General features: G+C 44.0%; 1 long non-coding RNA gene across 3 annotated transcripts in view; it reads left to right on the top strand.

The window, feature by feature from the left end:
* LOC144768554 (uncharacterized) overlaps positions 1-24,179 on the top strand; it is a 63,076-nt gene that overhangs the window by 34,787 nt on the left and 4,110 nt on the right. For 2 of the 3 annotated variants that reach the window (XR_013598570.1, XR_013598568.1), the window contains exon 4: positions 7,684-10,644. The exons of the other annotated variant lie outside the window; for it this stretch is intronic. This is a non-coding gene — a long non-coding RNA (uncharacterized LOC144768554). Of the gene's footprint in view, positions 1-7,683; positions 10,645-24,179 lie in introns of those variants that run through there. 3 annotated transcript variants of the gene reach the window in all.

The raw sequence follows: 24,179 nt of genomic DNA on the forward strand, positions 1-24,179 counted from the left end.
TTTATCAGTGGATCTGGTGTAAGAAAGCAATGTCACTCTGACATTTTCTGGAAATGAATGTGAATGCGATTCTCTTAGAAAAGCCGAAGTTCTTTCGCATCTGTTGCATGGCAATCAATACATATTGTATGTACATTTTCTTGCGTAACTGCAGTTATTCAGACACCGGATATTCGTGAAAGAATAAAGTATGTATATCAGAATAAGGGCAATTTATTGTTCTTAGTGGACACTGAAATAGCAGACCACGCATTTCTGTTTAGCCAAGTTTATTACATTATATGACTTTGAGCGAAATAAAAAAACACATGTACATCGAACGTTATTAAATACAACACATGTTTACGTAAATTAGTATTTCCTGCTTTTAGCTATCGCTGAAATAAAAGTCAGTACAATTTATCTGTTTTTTAGCAGTAAGAGCATTAAAAATAGCCCAAGATAGTGTCCCTAAATTAATTTTTAAAAAGTGCAGTTTAATTAAAAGCAGACGATGGCTGTCCATGAAACGGTAATCCACAGGGTTTCTTCCAATTTGTGAAGTTTGATTTCGGGCCTCGTTTTATCTTAAAATATAAACTATATTTTTACTCAAATCCGTTCATTTTATTAGGTGTTTCTAGTGAAACACTAAGGAATATATGTTGCTTTGTTGTTTCAAACAGTGCACCCTGTGAAATGGTCGTCAGTGAAATAGTACATTATCGGCTTTGTTCTGGTTTGTGCCATTCACTTTTCGGTGACAGTTGTCAGTGGAACAATACACTCTATTTGGTTACAGTGGGTGCAGGTTATGGTTGCTATCAGGGTATTTCGACAGTATCTTGGTGCTGAGAGGCAGTAAGAGTGTGTAAAATACAACTCAAGAATCCTAACCAAGAAACAGGACAGGTCTTCCTACCTCTCTGTGTGCACTGAAAAGGCCCTGACATGTCCTGACACATTTAGCTGCTGGTATTCTGATTCTCACATTTTGGTTGGCAATGAAACATATAAACAATTCGTGCACGTAATTGTTATATATTAGTTAGTGAAAACAAAAAAACTAAATATTTTGCTTAAATTCGTGCAGTTTATTATTAGGCGAAGACGTCAGTCAACTAAGAAATTACATTTTGGTGCGATTAGTGCGGTTTATGATGAGGTGTTGGGTGCCAGTGAAAAAAAATAATATTCATTTTGCTGCCATGTGTGCAGTTTATACAGAGGAGGTAGCTGCCACTGCAGTATTAAACTATATTTCATGTACAATTATTTCAGTGGGTGCTCAGTTGAGGTGTTACTAGTGAAACAGTAAATTGACTTTTGTATACATTTTGTGCAGTTTAGGAGGTGTGTGTTCTCAAGCTAAAAGCTAAATATTGTGCAACAGTTAGTGGTGTTGGATGGTTGTTACTGAAGCAATAACATGTATTTTATACATTAGAGCAGTTCAATACTTGGTCTTGGTATACACCCAATATGCTTTTTGGGTTTCGCCTGCCGAAGGCTGCGCTCTGCGCAGCTGAAATCCTATGTTGACCATAAGGACTTCGGGGACGTCCCCCGGCTCTCATTGGCTAGCTCCATAAATGGAGGCTAGCCATTGAGTGCCGGATCTGTCCGTCAAGGCCGGACCAGATTCGGGGGCGTTCCCGAGATTTTTTCCCAGGGCGGAGTTACGTTTTTTCCCGTTCCCTCCCCTTTCACTGAAAGTCTGTCCATTCCCGCCCCCTCCGTGTGCCTTTCCGCCCCCCCCCTCGCTGTCCTGTGCACGTTTCCCGCCGTCCGTGTCCTCTCCCACCCCCTCCCGCCGTCCGTGTCCTCTCCCGCCCCGAATGACGGGAGAGAGGGGAGAACAAAGGAAGGAAGAACAAGCATTTACAATGCAACGGTTTCGCCTTTGGAAAAGTTAGAGCTATTGGCAATGTAAAGGACAATGCCATTTATTTATCTGTTTTCAAAACCAACACATAAATACAAATGTTGTCATTTACAATGCCAATAGCTCAAACTTTTCCAAAGGCGAAACCGTTGCATTGTAAATGCTTGTTCTTATTGTAATGTTAAAACAGGATCTTGCCAAGTTATTTCTGAGGTTACCTCTCCTTCTGTTATCCCGTCCCCGTCTTCCTTGAATCCTTTAGCAAGACCCTTTCAGGTTCCATCTTCAACGACAGTTATTGTCCCAAAAGAAAAAATAAATGTGGATACGTTATATCTTGTTTTTTCTCCCTTATTTGAACCAGATTTAATTTTAAATAGATCTGCCCTATTGATCTGTTTTAAAGAGATCGAAAGTTTGAAATTAATTCAAACGTCCGATTTAGATACTGTATTTCTCCTTAACTCCTACATGGGGAAACCATTAAGATCATCAAGGGTGAAATTTAATTCGAAAGTTGTATTAAATCTTGTTCTACAGTGGGCAGAGGAATTACAAGTTAGAGGGATAGATGTCATGCCATACTTTGGGGAAAAATGTACTCAAAGTATTTTCGCTAATTCTTCACTATCACTTCCCTCTAATACGGGAGTGCAGTTGTCGGATTGGTCTAATCTTAGATCAGAGGACCTAAAAATCTGTGTGGCCAGGAATGAAAGGCTAGTTTCATACAAAAACCCTCCCCTTAAGCAGACAGTGAAGGATGATCAATCTAAATGGAGTTGGTTACCTGGTGTTCTAGCGAGTAAATCTGCTCCCGGTCTTAAACATCATTCCAATTTTTAACAGAGAGCTGAAATTTATCTCATGGAACACTGCCGGATTCAAGGATTATAAGGAGAAATTGGGTTTCCTACATTCTCAAAAGGCAGATATAATCTGTTTGCAGGAAACCTGGGTTGAAGGAAGATTAGCTTTGGAAAAAGACTACTTTGTTTTGGACTTCAGCGCAACCAGTACTAGAAGAGGCCATGCTAAGGGAGGGTTAGCATGCTTGTTATCTAACAGATTGCAATGGAACTATTCACATTATCTAGATCCAGGAAAACTGTTTCAAGCAATAATGCTAAAAGATGTATTTGAGGATTGCCCTAATAAATTGTTGATTGTGGTAAACATTTATATTCCCCCCAATTGTAGTTTTAATGCTGGTCTAAAAACTTTGTTCACTTTTTTAACTAAAGCGTTTGATATCTCCCCAACTCCGCATGTATTAATGTTAGGGGACTTAAATTGTAATATATCTAACTGTGGGTTGGAGTTGTTTAGAAATATTCTATTGGAAGAGTCTTTGAATATACCATCAGCCCAGTTTCCCTCCAAAATTAAAACTAACAAAAGAGGTAAAATTATATTAGATGGTCTACTTAAAGTTGAATGCTTAATAGTAAATGGGAGGCTTCCATCTGACATCCCGGCAGCTTATACTCGTAAATCTAATAAGGGAAAATCCATTATTGATTTTATCATGGTAGATTATGCCGGTTTTCACCTATTGAAGGATATGAAGGTCATTGAGACTAATCTTAGTGACCATAATGCGTTGATGCTTTCTGTCTCCGTTAATCTTCAGAAAGTGGATCCGTGGAGTCTGGATATAGATTCTGTGAATTTTGACTCCAGCTCAGGGAAATGTTTTTGGAACCCTTGCACTGTTGGAAATCTGGTGCCTCTTTTGTATTTTACTGTCGAGAATTTACCCCTCTGGGAAGGGAGAGTGCTGTTGTGTTTTAATAATTTTTTAGATTCTGTAACTGCTAGTGCAAAAAAGAAACCAGGTCTGAAACAATCCCTTGTAGTCCCTCATCCTCTAAGGGCTTTAAATAGAGAAATAAACAAAGTTGTAAGGGGGCAATTTTTATTCTTTACCCAAGAAGCTAAGTCAAAGTTGTTTATTTTAAAAAGAAGGAGAGTTAGGCTTAAGGCCCGCTTAAAACGTTCTAAGGAAGATGCACTCTGGATCCAACTGAGGGAAGCTTCTTATAATGGCCAAGCCAAGACATTCTGGTCCTTAATTGGCAAAGGTTGTGGTACCAGAGCCAGTCCTACGCCTATTGCCATTGAGGAACAGGTGTGGGTTCATTATATCGAGAAGTTATACAGTAACAATAATTCTCATGTTTTTAATGTTGAATCGGATATTGTCTCACGTATACCTGACTGTCCTACGGAAAAGGAAATTGAATGTGCCATTAAGAATATGCGCTCCTCTGGTGCGATGGGTCCTGATAAAATCCCTATCTCAGTATTAAAAAACCAGAGTGAACTTTGGAGTAAAATACTCTTTCCAGTGTTTAAATTTTGTTTCTCTAGCGGAACAGTCCCCCCCTCCTGGAAAGGAAGTATTATTGTCCCTTTATATAAAAAAGGGGCAAGAGATCTACCACAAAATTATCGTCAAATTGCCTTGCTTGACGCCAGTGGTAAGGTCTTTGCAAAATGTGTGCTTACTTTAATGAATCAATGGGTATCTGAACATAATATCCTTCCCATGGAGCAAACAGGTTTCAGACAAAATCATGGAACTTTAGATAACCTGACTGCATTACAAGTTATCAATGAAAAATATGTGAAAGTCCGTGGTGGTCAGGTATATGGCGCCTTTATTGACTTCTCCACCGCCTTTGATAAGGTAGATAGAACTTTGCTATGGAGAAAGTTATTTAACTTAGGTATGCCTTCATTCCTTATTAAGTTAATTCGCGCCCTGTATTCTGACACTTGGTGCAGAGTTCTACTCGGAGGTGAACGTGGTGTATCTAAATTAATTCCCACTTCCAATGGGTTGAAGCAAGGGTGCCTTTTGGCTCCATTGCTATTTTCCTTATATACAGTTGATTTACCCGTCACTCTCTCAGCTTGCGCCGGTATTGCCCCGTATTTGGGTGGAGTTCCAATTGCATGCCTTATGTATGCAGACGACATCCTGATTTTGGATCTCACCCCAAAGGGCCTGAACAATCGGCTGCATGCACTGTCTGAATATGCCGAAAGCCATTTTTTATCTATAAACACGGCAAAAAGCAAGGTGATTTGTTTCTCCGGCAGAAAGAAGTCTAAATGCCTTAACTATCCATGGGTTGTGGGGGGGAAAAAACTGGAATGCGTGAAATCCTACACATTCCTAGGTAAAATTGTCACCTATAATTTAAGTGACAAACAACACATTGACAATAACTCTTGGAAGGCTATTTCGCAGGGAAAGAGTTTAGTTTCCCTGTATAAAGCCACAGGTAGAAGGCATTTTTCCATTCTTTTAGATGTTTTCAGAGCGAAAGTTCCGGCCTCCCTGTTATACGGAATTGAGTTAGTTGATCTAAAAAAGTGGAGTTTTTTAAACTCTGCGGAAGGGAAAATTTTACGTAGTTTAATGTCTGTAGGTACTGCAAATTCAACTGCCTCCTTGAGACAGGAACTGGGTTTACGTAGCAGCTGGGTTCAAGGTCTGGCAAGTATTATACGTTGGGTTGTAGCTTTATCTAAAGGTGAAGCTAATACCTTAAGAGATCTTATAAAAAATGAATTATTAGGATCTTTTAATGACTTCTCACTGATTGTAAAAAACTTCAGATTTGCCGTGTTACAATTGAAATTGGATGAGGAGACCTTATTTTTATTGTCCTCTCATCAATTAAAAACAATTCTGAAGTCAGCCTCCTGGGAATTGGGGTTTTGTCAGGATAGAGACCTCTGTCTAGCGAAAAAAGGTTGTACGCCTGTTATTGAATCTTATACCCTGCGGAAAGCTCAACCGTATATGTATTGGAACATTTCCCATGGCGCCAGGCGACTTGTGTATTTATTAAGACATAATTTGCTTCCGCTGAAAGTTCTACATGCCAGCTGGTTTGGTCATTCAGCATGCTGTGATCTTTGTCAATTGTATGATCAGGACTTAGATCACGTCATGTTTGTTTGTCCTACACTGATGCCTTGCAGGCGTAGATGGTTAAGACCAATTTGCTTACAACTCAACATATTATCTGCTTCTTCGTTTAAGGCTGCCTTGATTAACCCACCTAATGAAATGTTTGCTTTTAAACTGTACAACTTTTTCAAATGTTTTTTGGACCTGTATTAAGAGTTTTTTTTTTTTTGTAATTGTGATGGAATAATATTTTAAGTATTTCTTGTTTTGTATGTATATGTTGTTTTATGTGGACCTCATAAAGAGTTCCTTATCATAATAAAATAAACTTGAAACTTGACGCTGCAACGTATTAAATCCTGCTACACTGTTACCCTCGATTACATCGAATCCTGCCACACATGACTGCGTGGAAGTTATTAACATCATGACCAAGCCAAGACAAGACTTGACGGACATTGCATTACCTGATCCTGACCTGACACTTTATGTGGATGGTTCATGTATGAGAACAAGTACAGGAGAACTAGTAGCCGCATATGCAGTGACTACTGAAACTGAAGTTATAGAAACACATCGTATCGACACCCTGTCTGCTCAAGCAGCAGAGCTTATCGCTCTGACCCAAGCCTGCATACAAGCCAAGAACCTGAAAGTAAACATATATACCGATTCACGTTATCCATTCGGAGTCGTTCACGACTTTGGAGTACTCTGGCAAGAAAGAGGTTTCATGACCTCTCATGGAGCCAAGATTCAGCATTTTCCCCTCATTCAAGCTCTGTTAGAAGCAATACATTTACCGAAAGCCATTGCCATTATGAAGTGCAAAGCACATACGAAGGCCACTGACACCATTTCCCAAGGTAACGATCTAGCAGATCGAACAGCCAAGCTTACAGCTCAGACTCCAGACATTCCAGTTAACAAGACAAAGACAGACGTTCCAGTCCAGACGACTTGCATGACAGTCAAGGATCCTACACAAGACGTACTAGACATACAGTCACATGCTACCCCAGACGAAATCAAGAGATGGTCTGAACAAGGAGGGGTCCAGACAGATCAGGGATGGTTGACGAAGGGAAAAGCCACATGGTTTCTCCCCGACTCTATGGTTCAAGTTATTATTAATACAGCACATAGTCCAGCACACATAGGAGAAAAGGCCATGTTAGACAGCATCCAGAATATTTGGTTTAACAAACATTTACGAGCAGCAGCCAAGCAGAAAGTACGCACCTGCATGATATGTTGTCAGTTCAATCCAGGTAAAGGTGTTCCGGTGGAACAAGGTGGATTCCATCCTCCTGACCACCCTTTTGAAGTCCTCCAGATGGATTATATTCAGATGGATCGATGTCGAGGTTTCAAGTATGTCCTCGTAGTTGTATGCGCTTTGTCCAGATGGACAGAAGCATATCCAGTCCCAGATTACACTGCCGCGACCACTGCCAGGCAGTTGGTTCGTGAGTACTTCCCCCGCTATGGTTTGCCCAGGGTCGTGTATTCAGACAATGGCCAGCCATTCTCATCCGAACTCATGAAACAAGTATCTCTTCTGTTAGGGTACCAGTGGAAGTTCCATTGTGTACGACACCCCGAGGCAGCTGGCCTCGTCGAGAGACATAATCAAACTCTGAAAATCCGCATTGCAAAGGTTTGCGCAGAAAAAGGCGTAGATTGGTTGGTAGCTCTGCCAGTCGCCCTTTTTTATATGAGAATGGTCGCTCACTCCCGTTCAGGTCTGTCACCTTTCGAGGTTGTATTCGGTCGTCCCCCGAACATGTGGGGTACACCTATGCCACGTAAAATTACTGATGTTGACAGTAATATGCTGACAGATTACCTGGCTTCCTTGATGTCTGCACTACTCTCTTGTCGTTCACAGGTTGCGGCTGCCTTTCCAGACAACACCCAGGTGAAACCGCACGAGGTCGTTCCAGGTGATCTGGTTTTGATCCGAAACGTTGATCGTTCAAGTCCGCTGGAGCCCCGCTGGAAAGAGCCGAAACTCGTACTGATGACCACAAGGACCGCCGTCAAAGTGGAGGGCCGCAAGGGATGGCTCCACTCCAGTCACGTTAAACGTTTTCATGGACTCCGTCCAAAGACTTTTTTCAAGGACTGCCCAGATACTGACTCTAAACTCCCCCTGTTAGAGAAAACTCCGCAGCAGGAGTATAAATTAAAGCTCCGGTCTAGCAAGTCAGACAGTTTAATTGTTTAAGTCCCTCTCGGGTGAAGCGGTTAGACAGGTTCCTGACATGTATGAGATAGACCCCCCTAGTGAGAGAGTTAGACGAAACTCTAAGAAAATACGTTATTGTAAAAATTTGCGCAGCAGATGCGTAATCACTTTATTGTTTATGTTATTTCTGAGTCTTACGGTTACATGCATAAGTTATGTTTTACATGTATATTTTCCTCCTATTGATTCACATGTACATTTTTCTTCTAATGATACAGTAGAGCACACTTTTAGTGAACTACCCCCTCACGAGTTATCCTACCGACTTGCCATGCGCAACAATACTTTTATTCGAATGTTACACTATTCACACCAGACCAGCAATGCCACTAATTGTTGGGTGTGTGGTCGACTCCCCCCTTACCAGACACCGAAGGGAGTTCTGCCACTTTTTCCCTATCCGTTTTCACACAATGGTTCGTGTGGAGCATGGTTTACGATAACATCATCCCTAGACGATAAGTCCCTTCTGAATAGAACATGTTTCCCAGACAAGGAAGGTCTTTCCCATAGAACAGGGTTAGATCTAGAAAATGAAGTATATGATCTAGGTAATTTTTCCTCCAACTTCATGGTTCTGAATGTTCAGTCCGAGACTACTCCAGACTTGCCTGCTATTACAGTCCTACCAGTGAAAGGCGAATTATGTGTCCGAAAGAATGGTTCAGTACATCTAGGACACAGTGATTGTACTACTGTGGTCAAGTATAGTGACAGTGAGAAATCTAATTTCAAAGCCTCACGTCATTCGTATTTTGTATGTGGTCAGACCGCATATGTACGTCTGCCCCTAGATTGGGATGGAACATGTTACATTGCCTTCCTACTGCCACCAGTTTTTCTAGCCCCATCCGATTATCACAGAAATACACATCTAGTACACGTCAGACATAGAAGGGAGATCGAGTCCCCAATTGTCGATCAAACTGAAACTGCCTTAGAACAGTATACAGACTTCAATAAAGGTTTCTTTTTCTTCATAGGACCTATCCAGAATAGTAAGCTAATACGTAGGTTAACCAGAACCCTTGAAGCAGTAGTGAATGAGACTACTTCCGCTCTAGGTAACTTAACTGAAGAGCAATCTGCTATGAGATTTGTCGTTCTTCAGAACCGCCTTGTTCTTGACGTCATACTGGCCGATAGGGGTGGAGCTTGTAGAGTCATCGGATCTAGTTGTTGCATTTTCATTCCTAATAACGCACCGTCTGTTTATTCAGCTATAACCAGACTTCATAAGATAGCCCATCAGTTGCACCAGAATCCAGGCACCTGGACATGGTCCGGTTGGCTCTGGAGTGTAATATCTGCCTGGGGATGGAAAGTATTGTCATTCCTAGGAATAGTAGTAATGATCATATTCAGTTGTTGCCTATGTTTACAATGTGGCCCTGCGATTTGCGGCTTGTGCGCTACCTCTTGTATTCCAAGTCCTAAGTCCCATTCCAAGAAGATTCGAGACGAGCAAATGATGCTATATGAACAGATAGATGGTATCATGAATATTGATGTTTCCTGAGGGAAACGTAGGGAACAAGGAGGGAATGAGGAAAATTGAATTTTGCCCTGTCATGTGTCCCTACGTGTTCCCCATTATATGCTATATGTGCATGATCGATATGCATATGTTCCCCCTCTCCAGATTAAAGACGCAATTATAGTTGTGTCCAACGTTAATATGCCAGTTATCCAGTCCTCCTGAAAGCAACAAGTATTAGGCCTATGTTGCCAACGTTTTACATTATGCACGTTAATTCATCGAGTTGTCCCCGTTTCTAGGCCTCATAGGGCCCGGACACCAGATTCAAGCTTCAAGTCTTCTGAATCACTCTGAGGAGCGATGCAGCCCCTCCCGCATCCCTGACCCTTCACTTACTTTCTGCCAAGCAGCGCGGTGCCCGGCCTGGCCTGCCTGCCTGTCTGCCAAGAATATGTTATGCCTCTAGTTATCAGTTCAGCTCCCCGGCTTCACATTCCTAAGCTAACGAACCGCATAAACATCTTCAGCTATAGTCTAGTCTTTCTGTCTCCATGCAAGAGAATTACTGAATTAGTTTCCATAGAAGATTCATAGCACACGCAATACATAAAGAAATATATGCATGCACCAGCCTTAGTGTCAAGTAGCCTTTGCCCTGATGACTTTTAGATTCTATCAACATGTTCTCTAAACACAAGATATCAGATATGCTATAGGTACATGTCGTCCTGACATCCCAGACTTTAGTCTCCTCTTCTGGCGCAGAAGTCAGAGCCCCAGCTCTCTCTAGTTACACGTCATGGCCCGTTTGCGCGCACCAGTAGGTTAAAGGTTCCAGCTGCCCAGGTAGCCCCCTCCATGTACCCACCCATTTATGACACTTCTGTGACGTTACATCACATGTCTTCGGGCACACTCTGTGCACGCCTTCTTTGTACGCCCATATGTTCTTATCTTACGTTTGTCACTTGTTACGCCTACTGTATGCAATACAATTGTGCTGTTTTACTATATATACTATGTAATGTTAAAGAGACGTTGCAGCTGCCATTCCATTCCATTGCATGCCACATCATGGTCTTTAGGCTCGAGCCATCCGATTAAAGCCATTCTGACTCAGATATCACGGATCCTGCCTCTTATTTATTGAGCTATCTGTTATAATTAATGTATAGAAAAATAGTATCGGTAATTAATTATTTATTTACCACAGCACGCCACACTTCTGCACTTCGAACCGCAGCACCTGACGCCCGCCTACACCAGCGCTCCTGACTTCAACCGCGAGGAGTTCCATCTGCAACGTGTGTAACTTCGAGGGCCCAACGACTACATCACCGACCTCCGGAACTGATGCCTATGGACACCGTGCTTTCGGAAGCTCAACAAGAGGTCACTGTAGGAAACTGGCTCTATATATACTACACCAAAATGAGGTATAGTGTGTATAGAGTCCAGGTGACCCCAGAGGTAGGCAGAGGTTAAAGTTAGATAGAACCTTACTCTCTATTTGTGGTAGAGTGGTCGAGCAGTAAGGCAGTATCAGAGGACAGTGTTAAGCATTTGATGTACACACTCAGTCAACAAATTAATTCACACACTCAATAACTGAACTCTAGGCCAATTGTGTTTGTATAAAAATATATACTGTTGTTTTATTTTTAGAACCAAGTAAGCCTGTCATAGGTAAGCATTAAATACTTTTCAGTAATAAGTTACTGGATTTAGAACAGTTTGAAAATGCAGTAGAACTTGTACTTGTTTGATTTGCAAGGGATGCAGCAGGTTGCAACACTTAGCAAATACAGTACATTGAAATGAATAGGCTTTTTCAGTAAATTACAGGTAAGTTACTTTTTACGCTACTTTTCTAACTCAGTGCTGGGTACCTAGATTCAGCAATGGGACAATTCCTGTAAAGAGGTAAGCAATTACGTTTTGGTTATTTGCATGTTTTTAAATAATATCTTTAGATTTCAAAACGCCACACTTAGCCGTTTTTTGGAAGAAAAACAGTGCATTGAAATGAATAGGCTTTTTCAGTAAATTGCAGGTAAGGTACTTTGTACGTTACTTTTCTTACTCAGTGCTGGATGCCTGAATTCTTTACAACAAGGGGTGGTGATGGACAGAGTCTCTGAATTAAGCAGAATACTCTCACCCAGTCAAGAGATCAGGGCTAGATCCAACACCGTTTTTTAGCTCATTGCACCATCCCAGTTTCAGAACCTGGCTGTATGCAAATTAGTCTGTCCCTGGCCCAGTGCATCATGGGAACAGGGCAGACCAGACTACAAAAGCCAATTCTTACACTGGGAAGGAAACAAGCTTCCGGGGACCGGTTTCTGGCATTTCAGCCGTCTTCGGCCCGGCTTGCTTGAATCCTGATGGTGCAATGAGCAAGGGACTCACATCTGAGTATACCCTTCCACGCTTAGGCTGAAATGCCAGAAACCGGTCCCCGGTAGCTTGTATCCTTTCTGGTGAAGAATTGGCTTGGTAGTTTGGTCTGCCCTGTTCCCATGATGCACTGGGCCAGGGACAGACTAATTTGCATATAGCCAGGTTCTGAGCTGGGATGGGGCAGTGAGCTAAATAACGGTGATGGATCAAGCCCTAATCTTTGGACTGGGTAAGAGTGGTCTGCTTAATTCAGACACTCTGTTCATCACCACCCCCTTTTCTGAATCGTTTTTGGCCACTATAGGTGTGGCAGGGTATACTCAGACATGAGTCCCTTGCTCACTGCTCCATCAGGATTCAAGCAAGCCGGGCCGACGAGGCTGAAATGCCAGAAACCGGTCCCCGGTAGCTTGTATCCTTTCTGGTGAAGAATTGGCTTGGTAGTTTGGTCTGCCCTGTTCCCATGATGCACTTGGCCAGGGACAGACTAATTTGCATATAGACAGGTTCTGAGCTGGGATGGGGCAGTGAGCTAAATAACGGTGATGGATCAAGCCCTGATCTTTGGACTGGGTAAGAGTGGTCTGCTTAATTCAGACACTCTGTTCATCACCACCCCCTTTTCTGAATCGTTTTTGGCCACAATAGGTGTGGCAGGGTATACTCAGACATGAGTCCCTTGCTCACTGCTCCATCAGGATTCAATCAAGCCGGGGCGACGAATCTGAAATGCCAGAAACCGGTCCCCGGTAGCTTGTATCCTTTCTGGTGAAGAATTGGCTTGGTAGTTTGGTCTGCCCTGTTCCCATGATGCACTGGGCCAGGGACAGACTAATTTGCATATAGCCAGGTTCTGAGCTGGGATGGGGCAGTGAGCTAAATAACGGTGATGGATCGAGCCCTGATCTTTGGACTGGGTAAGAGTGGTCTGCTTAATTCAGACACTCTGTTCATCACCACCCCCTTTTCTGAATCGTTTTTGGCCACTATAGGTGTGGCAGGGTATACTCAGACATGAGTCCCTTGCTCACTGCTCCATCAGGATTCAAGCAAGCCGGGCCGACGAGGCTGAAATGCCAGAAACCGGTCCCCGGTAGCTTGTATCCTTTCTGGTGAAGAATTGGCTTGGTAGTTTGGTCTGCCCTGTTCCCATGATGCACTGGGCCAGGGACAGACTAATTTGCATATAGCCAGGTTCTGAGCTGGGATGGGGCAGTGAGCTAAATAACGGTGATGGATCAAGCCCTGATCTTTGGACTGGTTAAGAGTGGTCTGCTTAATTCAGACACTCTGTTCATCACCACCCCCTTTTCTGAATCGTTTTTGGCCACTATAGGTGTGGCAGGGTCTACTCAGACATGAGTCCCTTGCTCACTGCTCCATCAGGATTCAAGCAAGCCGGGCCGACAAGGCTGAAATGCCAGAAACCGGTCCCCGGTAGCTTGTATCCTTTCTGGTGAAGAATTGGCTTGGTAGTTGTGTCTGCCCTGTTCCCATGATGCACTGGGCCAGGGACAGACTAATTTGCATATAGCCAGGTTCTGAGCTGGGATGGGGCAGTGAGCTAAATAACGGTGATGGATCAAGCCCTGATCTTTGGACTGGGTAAGAGTGGTCTGCTTAATTCAGACACTCTGTTCATCACCACCCCCTTTTCTGAATCGTTTTTGGCCACTATAGGTGTGGCAGGGTATACTCAGACATGAGTCCCTTGCTCACTGCTCCATCAGGATTCAAGCAAGCCGGGCAGACGAGGCTGAAATGCCAGAAACCGGTCCCCGGTAGCTTGTATCCTTTCTGGTGAAGAATTGGCTTGGTAGTTTGGTCTGCCCTGTTCCCATGATGCACTGGGCCAGGGACAGACTAATTTGCATTTAGCCAGGTTCTGAGCTGGGATGGGGCAGTGAGCTAAATAACGGTGATGGATCAAGCCCTGATCTTTGGACTGGGTAAGAGTGGTCTGCTTAATTCAGACACTCTGTTCATCACCACCCCCTTTTCTGATTCGTTTTTGGCCACTATAGGTGTGGCAGGGTATACTCAGACATGAGTCCCTTGCTCACTGCTCCATCAGGATTCAAGCAAGCCGGGCCGACGAGGCTGAAATGCCAGAAACCGGTCCCCGGTAGCTTGTATCCTTTCTGGTGAAGAATTGGCTTGGTAGTTTGGTCTGCCCTGTTCCCATGATGCACTGGGCCAGGGACCGACTAATTTGCATATAGCCAGGTTCTGAGCTGGGATGGGGCAGTGAGCTAAATAACGGTGATGGATCAAGCCCTGATCTTTGGACTGGGTAAGAGTGGTCTGCTTAATTCAGACACTCTGTTCATCACCACCCCCTTTTCTGAATCGTTTTTGGCCACTATAGGTGTGGCAGGGTATACTCAGACATGAGTCCCTTGCTCACTGCTCTATCAGGATTCAAGCAAGCCGGGCCGACGAGGCTGAAATGCCAGAAACCGGTCCCCGGTAGCTTGTATCCTTTCTGGTGAAGAATTGGCTTGGTAGTTTGGTCTGCCCTGTTCCCATGATGCACTGGGCCAGGGACAGACTAATTTGCATATACCAGGTTCTGAGCTGGGATGGGGCAGTGAGCTAAATAACGGTGATGGATCAAGCCCTGATCTTTGGACTGGGTAAGAGTGGTCTGCTTAATTCAGACACTCTGTTCATCACCACCCCCTTTTCTGAATCGTTTTTGGCCACTATAGATGTGGCAGGGTATACTCAGACATGAGTCCCTTGCTCACTGCTCCATCAGGATTCAAGCAAGCCGGGCCGACGAGGCTGAAATGCCAGAAACCGGTCCCCGGTAGCTTGTATCCTTTCTGGTGAAGAATTGGCTTGGCAGTTTGGTCCGCCCTGTTCCCATGATGCACTGGGCCAGGGACAGACTAATTTGCATATAGCCAGGTTCTGAGCTGGGATGGGGCAGTGAGCTAAATAACGGTGATGGATCAAGCCCTGATCTTTGGACTGGGTAAGAGTGGTCTGCTTAATTCAGACACTCTGTTCATCACCACCCCCTTTTCTGAATCGTTTTTGGCCACTATAGGTGTGGCAGGGTATACTCAGACATGAGTCCCTTGCTCACTGCTCCATCAGGATTCAAGCAAGCCGGGCCGACGAGACTGAAATGCCAGAAACCGGTCCCCGGTAGCTTGTATCCTTTCTGGTGAAGAATTGGCTTGGTAGTTTGGTCTGCCCTGTTCCCATGATGCACTGGGCCAGGGACAGACTAATTTGCATATAGCCAGGTTCTGAGCTGGGATGGGGCAGTGAGCTAAATAACGGTGATGGATCAAGCCCTGATCTTTGGACTGGGTAAGAGTGGTCTGCTTAATTCAGACACTCTGTTCATCACCACCCCCTTTTCTGAATCGTTTTTGGCCACTATAGGTGTGGCAGGGTATACTCAGACATGAGTCCCTTGCTCACTGCTCCATCAGGATTCAAGCAAGCCGGGCCGACGAGGCTGAAATGCCAGAAACCGGTCCCCGGTAGCTTGTATCCTTTCTGGTGAAGAATTGGCTTGGTAGTTTGGTCTGCCCTGTTCCCATGATGCACTGGGCCAGGGACAGACTAATTTGCATATAGCCAGGTTCTGAGCTGGGATGGGGCAGTGAGCTAAATAACGGTGATGGATCAAGCCCTGATCTTTGGACTGGGTAAGAGTGGTCTGCTTAATTCAGACACTCTGTTCATCACCACCCCCTTTTCTGAATCGTTTTTGGCCACTATAGGTGTGGCAGGGTATACTCAGACATGAGTCCCTTGCTCACTGCTCCATCAGGATTCAAGCAAGCCGGGCCGACGAGGCTGAAATGCCAGAAACCGGTTCTCGGTAGCTTGTATCCTTTCTGGTGAAGAATTGGCTTGGTAGTTTGGTCAGCCCTGTTCCCATGATGCACTGGGCCAGGGACAGACTAATTTGCATATAGCCAGGTTCTGAGCTGGGATGGGGCAGTGAGCTAAATAACGGTGATGGATCAAGCCCTGATCTTTGGACTGGGTAAGAGTGGTCTGCTTAATTCAGACACTCTGTTCATCACCACCCCCTTTTCTGAATCGTTTTTGGCCACTATAGGTGTGGCAGGGTATACTCAGACATGAGTCCCTTGCTCACTGCTCCATCAGGATTCAAGCAAGCCGGGCCGACAAGGCTGAAATGCCAGAAACCCGTCCCCGGTAGCTTGTATCCTTTCTGGTGAAGAATTGGCTTGGTAGTTTGGTCAGCCCTGTTCCCATGATGCACTGGGCCAGGGACAGACTAATTTGCATATAGCCAGGTTCTGAGCTGGGATGGGGCAGTGAGCTAAATAACGGTGATGGATCAAGCCCTGATCTTTGGACTGGGTAAGAGTGGTCTGCTTAATTCAGACACTCTGTTCATCACCACCCCCTTTTCTGAATCGTTTTTGGCCACTATAGGTGTGGCAGGGTATACTCAGACATGAGTCCCTTGCTCACTGCTCCATCAGGATTCAAGCAAGCCGGGCCGACGAGGCTGAAATGCCAGAAACCGGTTCCCGGTAGCTTGTATCCTTTCTGGTGAAGAATTGGCTTGGTAGTTTGGTCTGCCCTGTTCCCATGATGCACTGGGCCAGGGACAGACTAATTTGCATATAGCCAGGTTCTGAGCTGGGATGGGGCAGTGAGCTAAATAACGGTGATGGATCAAGCCCTGATCTTTGGACTGGGTAAGAGTGGTCTGCTTAATTCAGACACTCTGTTCATCACCACCCCCTTTTCTGAATCGGATGCCTGAATTCAGCACTGGGACATTTCCTGTAAACAGGTGAGCAAGTACGTTTTTAGATTTCAAAACTCCACACTTAACCTCTTCCGTGCGTCGGACTGCACCCGGCCGTCTGATCTCACGGAGGGCGTGTGCGGGGGACGGCCGGGGGCCGTCCGAACTGCACACACGTCAAATTCCTCAGCACCGCGGGGGCATTCCGGCCACAGCGATGTGGTTAAAAACTTTTTTGAAGAAAATTGTCAATGTTATCCTATGGAGGAAAAACAGGTTATCGGTTCACAGGTAAGTCATCGTCTGTGGGAGTTGAGGTTCTGGGGGTAGACTCATGGGTTCCCCAGGGTCAGTGATGCACTTTTGTTTCACCCTCAGCGGCACTAGGGCGGCCGGGCTGCAGAGTGTTGAGGCTCAATGTTATCCAATCGAGGAGGTTTGAGGCAGGTCAGGGGTCACCGGATCTCGGGCCAGGATCACTGGGGGACCTCCTCGTTGTGTTTTTCCACTTGTGCTCGGGCCGGGTTCGGCGGGTGCAGAGTGGGCTGGATTTGCGGTATCTGGCTGGAGCCAGAAGCTGCAGTTTGAACAAATCCGGTGTTCACGGGAGAAGCAATCTTGGAAGTGAAGGCAGACAGGTGCTCCAGGGTTTTTGAGGTTGATGGCTGCAGGACCCACCGGGATTTCGCAGGAGCAGGTTCAAAGGGAGACAGGCCAGTAGGGCTGGTGCCAAGTCAGTGGGCGTAGTCCTCTAGTTAGCTGGCTGCACGGCTATTCAGTCCTTCTTCTTTTCTTCTTGTTGTCAGGCTGGATATGAGAAAGCAAGGTTCAGGGTGCCCCCTAAATACTAGATTTAGGGGTGTTACAGGTAGGTAAGGGCAGGGACCAATGGGTCCCTTCCCTGGGGTGGGTACACCCCCTATCGTTCCACCCCCCAGTGAGAGGGTGGCAGGAACCTGTCCCTGGTTGGCTAGCTCCCCCATCCTCAAGATGGCGGGGACTCAGAGTTATGCTTCACTTCGCCTCCCCCACCTGAGGGGTGGAGTTGGCAGAGGTGGGCACACCTCTTTCCCTCACTTGTTTTTCCCGCCGGTTCTCCCGCCCAAAGTGTGAGGTAGAACCAGCGGAGACCACTTGCTGAAAGCAGCAAATGGTCTGGGGAGGCTCACAAAGGCGGCATGCCTTTGAAGCTTCCCCTTCGTGAACTCTGCCCATCCAGGGGGATGAGGCTTGGCATCCCATCCCAGGATGTGCATTGTTTCAGGCCCCGAGAGCATTAGACTCTCGACCCAGGGGTCCAGAAACATGTCTGTCTAAGCACCCACTCAGTCAGGTCACTAGAAGTTGGTTGTGTTTCAGGGGGCGTCTCTAAGATGCCCTCTGTTGTGCATTTTACATTAAATCCCACACTGGCATTAGTGTGGGTTTAATGTGCTGAGAAGTTTGATACAAAATGTCCCAGTCTTCAGTGGAGCCATTATGGTGTTGTGGAGTTCTGTAATGACAAATTTCCAGCACCATATACTCTTAATGGCAGCACTGCACTTACAGGGCCCAGGAATGGACTTAGGCACTTTAGGGGTACAGGGCTCATGCACCTGTACCCTCACCATTGGCATAAGGCACCCAGCTAGAAGGGTGACTGATGTATGCCATGGCAGTGGTTTGTGGGCATGGCACACACGGATGTGTGCCATGTTGACTCTTCACTTTTTTCTGCACCAAGACACGCAGCCTGAAAAGGCAGTTTGTGAATGTCAGGGTACATGACCTCAAAGGGTGGCACAATAAGTGCTGCAGCCATCAGAGGCATTCTTTGGTCACAGTGCCCTGGGTACCTGTGGTACCATTTACCAGGGGCTGACATGTGGCCAGAGATGCCAATTGGGTTAACGCTTCAATGCAATTTTTAGGGAAGGAACATAGGCCCTGGGTACCTGATTTGCAGGAGCCCAGGGCACACTCAGTCATAGAACATCAGCAATTCAGCAAAAAGTGGGGGCATACCATGCAAGAAAGAGGGCACTTTCTTACATTTGCCGACACCCTACATTTCTAAAGGTACTGTTTTGCGCGTCTCCCGGACACCGTAGCTGACTCGGGATGCCGCAGTCAGCCAGAACTGTTTGGATTTATTTGTTCACAATGCCGTGATAGCCCCGGACGGACTTATTAACTTCAAGGAACTTTATTTCAAGGTAATTTTGATAACTGAAGATTTTTAAGTACTGTATTGTAGATTTTAATCGTTTTTGGTCTTAAGTATATAAAAATATTGGATATTTTTCTAAACAGGTGTGGTGTCCTTTTGTAGTGCTTACACTGTATTACTGTTTGTTCTGTGCAAATGCTTTACACACTGCCTCTAAGATAAGTCTGACTGCTCGTGCCAAGCTACCAAGAGAATTTGCAGGGGTTATTTTAGGAGTGTAACTCCCTTATCCTGACTAGAAGAAAGGGTCCCTATTTGGACAACGTGCAAACTTATGCCAACTAGAGATCCCCATTTCTAACATTGGTTGTCAGTGGTGAGGATAGGACTTGCGTGTGCACTTAACTTACAGTGATTGGTGTGCACTACTAGCATATCGCAGACCATTACATACCACTGTAGTGTAGTTCCTATATCCCTGATAGGCTCTGCGCATTGGAATAATATATACTATAGTTGTGGCATAGGACTGAGGTCAGTATGCCTCTATCGAGTACATTAAACTTAATTACTTGTGTGTGTGCCAGCTAACTCAGAGATCACTAGAAACGTCTCGAATAAACAAGAAGGGATTAGCTTCCAAACTTGCCATGGCGAGCCGCTGGCGAGCCGTGCAAGTATGCAATCATGCAGTCGGTAGGTAGCCGTGCCGTGCCATGGCAAGTGAAGTTATATTTATACCTTGAAGGTGTTTAGGAATGCCAGTATTGACGTAAAAGTCGGGCAGAGAAACGTCATGAATGAACCCCTAAGGAATAGATGTTCATGCATTATAAATGAGTTCTTGGAGATATCAATAATCCAAGCAAGGGGAAGTCCTAAAGGCTTAAAAGTCTGGTTTTCCAAGAACTCAGTGTGACGTGGATGGACACATGTAGGTGGCCATGCCTGTAATAATGCCTAATAAAGGGTTGGATTTCTATGCCTAAAGACGGGCAATGCGAATTGTGCCTATATAAGGGCGTAAATCGGGAAACCTAAATACGGTATCTAAAACGACACACAACACCACATACTGTTTTTTGGTCTATTTTTGCCTTTCCATTGGTCTTGAACTTGAACTTTCCAGTTCAACATGCCTGAATCAATTGAATCATCTGCTGCATCCTTTGAGGAAGAGAGGTTAGAAACCTACAATGTGAAGGAATTGAAGGCGATCTGCAAAGAAGTCCAAATTAGAAGCCTCACCAGAAAAGAGGAGCTACAAAAGGCACTGAGGGCCTGGGTAGCAGCCAAACATGCTAGTGAGCTGTCTGGGGATCTTGGCATGGAGGCAGAAGAGCCTATTCCAAGGGTGGATGTGCTTTTGGAACGGGGCACCCTTTAAACCAGTGTTGCTATGGAACTGGAGAAGCTTGAGTTAGCCATGGAGGAGAAAAGGATGATTCTAGACCATGAGATCAGGATAAAGGAGCTGGATCAGAGAAGTAGAACCAGCTCAGATGGTGGCAGCAATTCGTCAGGGCAGTCAGACAGAATTGTGCACATCCCCAAGAATGTAGGCAAGGAACTCAAGAAGGGGGATGACATACACAGGTGGTTCCAGGTGTATTGTGGAAACTAGCAGAAATCGCTGTTAGTATGAGCTGAAGCCATTTTGTTTGTGGCAGCCATTTTAGTTAGCCATGTGCTTCCCCGTCTTCACTGTTGCCTGCTTCTCTATTACGCCTGATTCATCATCTAAAGTTAACTCCTTCAGCACTGAGTTAGAGCACAGCACATGCTCAGAAAGGCCTGTAGCTGCTAGAATGCACCTGCTCTTAAAGTAACTGTTAGGCTTTTTTAACTAATTTCAGCAACTCAGTTACTCCTCCTACTTTGTTGACTAAGTAGTTTCCAGTTGTCCATATATGTGTAATAGCTATTCATGTGTATACTTGTACCGCCTCTTTTTGAGTCTTCATGCTTACTCAGCTAGCAACTGGCCATAAAAGGCCCATGGTTTCTTTACTCCTTGGACTACCTCATACAGTGGCCTGAGGGTACCGTATTGACGTAGTCTCCCTCATGAGAGGTTAATACATCTATTTTCTTTGATATTACAGCTTCCGTGCCAATCTCTATTTTGTCAGTCTTAAGGAGCAGTGCACAAAGAAGGGCAAACCCCTGCACCTGAGAGCCTCCAAAAAGCTCACCCCCACAAATTGGCGCCTGTCTTGGGGCTCATCAGGAGACTCGGTCACCCAAAAGAGTGGTCTCGACAGAGGTTTGGAATCTCGCTGAGGATGTACACTACACAATGAGACCCTGGTCTTTGCAGACCAAAGTGCTTTTCTGATTTTCCCGATTTGACCCTCCAGGTGGTGACCGGTCCCTGACTGAGATCCCTTTAGTGTTCATCTCAAAGTGACCATTAGGTCTATTCAGAACTTGGCAGTTGGAAGCTGGAGACTTGTTTGGTAAGGTCGCGATGCAACACTTTTGTATAACTTGGCCAAGATTTTGGTTTGTTTGTTTGTTTGCTGCAGCAAATAAATGCAGGTAATGTGGAGATTTGTCTCTACTTTTGGATAATTCTCAGGATAAATAAGTTTTTGATTATATTATTATATCGCATTGTAATATTTTTGGCATGCCTGCTCCTAGCACACTTCGTAGAAAGTGTTGCTGTCTTGATGGTACCAATATGGATTTTGAAAGTACTCAGCTGACTCCCCTAGAGGGGATACCTAATAGGTTTATGTACATTAAATACAGTATTTCTTCCATAATGTATCATACACTGTGGAACAAATATATATATACAAAAAAAAGGATCCTGATCTACGCACTTAGTAAAATTCATAAATGGTGATACGGAGCGCTTTTGAGTGTCCCGCTAGCTCCATTGGTAATTCGGTGTATTTTGGAAAAGGTCTGGGGCTAGAGCTGTTTTTGTAAATATGATTTACAATTGATACTTACAAATGGTTTGGTTTGAGTCAGTCTATGGACTGTCTCTTGCTTTTGTCCTAAGTGTTGATTTGTGGGTTGATTGCTTTTTGGAGCGTCGATGTGGTTTGTGGACTGACACCGGTGGTGATGCTTGTGAAGTACTTGTTTGAGTGAGTAGTGACTGTGTTTTTTGTGTAAGAATGGTTTGCCTTAGCAAGCAGTGTTGTGTGTTCTGAGTGTGTGGCCCCCTTCTTGAAAATGTCTGGAATAAGCTCAATTTGGTTCGTTGTCGTCCTTGTGTTCTGCTAATGTCATTGAAACAATTACACTTTAAAATTCAAGGAATTAATTATATAACATATGCTAAATTGCTGCACGCTACCATTAACAGTAAAGCAGTAACAACGTTTAGATGTGTGAATATTGCCTCAGTTGTAAAGAAACATTAGAATTAACACTCAATAGGGAAAAAATAGACCTCATAGAAAGAAGAAAAAAAACAAATGTGTGTGCTTTACACAACTAGGACTCAATACAAAATGTTACAGAATTATCCTTAGATATTAATATTAAAAAACATTCACGTCATCTGAGTAATTAGTTACTGCTAAAATAAAAGCGCCTCTTTTTCACATTGCAAAACGATAGATTTGTACTGGCTTGAATTGCCTGGGTTTTAAATAGACTGAAATGTGCTCAATTCCCGGTGCTAGAATGAGCTTTTAAACAGCTGTTCAAAGCTGTTTGTCTGAAGGAAGCTGTCTGTCAGAACAGACGGAGTTAATCAATGGTTTGCAAACTTTTTGAGGACATTAGAATACAGCAAAGGGTTTTAGCGTAGAAGTTGACACCTGCTGGTTGTGAAGCACAGCTGAGTAAATAAAACATGGCTATGCCCGGGCACAAGCTACAGATCAAGCTGTGGGAACTAGGTTTTAAATTAGTACAACATGGTATGAAGGCACGTGCGTTAAAGACTGCTGATTTTAAAAGTTAGAAATACAGCTTCATTATTTTGGATAAAAGAGAACGGATTAAAAGTAAGGACTTTCTTTCTTGTTGCTTTTCTAAATAAGCACATCTGTGGATCTGATGGTAAATAATTACTGCCCTTTAACAAGTGGCACAAACCTTTTATGTTTCAGTACAGCTTCTGTGCTTAGTGTCATAAATAAATGCATTTAAAGGCAAAAGGAAATGAATAAGGCTTGCTTTTCATATGTGGAAACATCAAAAGGGTTAGTGATCATTATTCAAACAAAATTGCTACATGAAAAAAATTGTTAAAAGTCATTGTATTAAAATCGTTTTTGCACTGTTAGGATTTTCATAATGTCTAATTCCACTATTGTGAAAATTCAATAATATTTAGCACTACAGAAAATTACCTTGTGCAAAGTGTGTGTCAAGATTTCAATGTCTAAATGGTTAAAATATACTGTGCATAAAAATTAAAAAGGTGAATATTCGTTTCTCTAGCAATGACAATATTACTGAATCTTAGGGACAAACTTAAAATATGATTCCTAGTATTGCCTACTGGCTGTAGTCTGAAATGCACTTACAAAGTTAAGCAATGAGTAGCTTTACAGACATGAGAATTACATTGCGCGCCTTAATGCATGATAGTTCTGAGCGAATTATGGCATTCTGAAAACTGGAATTTTGAGCAAGTTCTTTAGGTGCTAGAACGCATATTTCAAAGGACTAAAACAAAAACAAGACAGCAAAAGTGCATCCTACCATTAAAATCATCAGCACATAGGGACGGAACAGGACTGCTTTTCAGCTGTGCTTCTCCAGAGGTACTTTGAATTGTAAAAGCCGCATGGGAATAGCCTTTCTCAGACTGGGGACAACAGGTTTAAGGGTCAGAGGCTAAGTTCTGTATTTAGAACTGACCAGCACTACTGAACGTAAAATGTCCACGCAGGGAGCCACTGTGACAGTATGTGATTTCTACATTACACAAGAGTAGTTTAATAAACTGAGTTCTTTGTATTAATTACATTTTCTGATTCTAACATTGTAGGGTAAAATACTACAGGTAATGTAATTTTTGCTCTAATGATGTCTGAGGCTATAATGTGCCTAGGACAATTAGGGTCAAAATTAATTCTCAATTCATGTTAATAATATTTAGGATATCATTATTAGTAATTTAACTACGTTTAAGAAATGGAAGAATTTACTTAGTTGTTTCAATGAACTTATGGCCTTGATTAAGCCTTCCTGGAACAAGATTGGACACCACAGATCTGTTTTAGGTAACATTAGCTAAAGGAAATATTGCATATTCTGTTAGGAGCACATGGGGATATCACTGTTTTCTTGAGAAATAATACAGGTGTAGGAGATATGCAGGTGGGGTTTATCCTATTGAATAACATTATCAAGGGGTGGCAGCGTCTGTA

Source organism: Lissotriton helveticus, chromosome 7 (genome assembly GCF_964261635.1).
Source record: "Lissotriton helveticus chromosome 7, aLisHel1.1, whole genome shotgun sequence".
In the NCBI taxonomy this organism is placed as follows: Eukaryota; Metazoa; Chordata; class Amphibia; order Caudata; family Salamandridae; genus Lissotriton; species Lissotriton helveticus.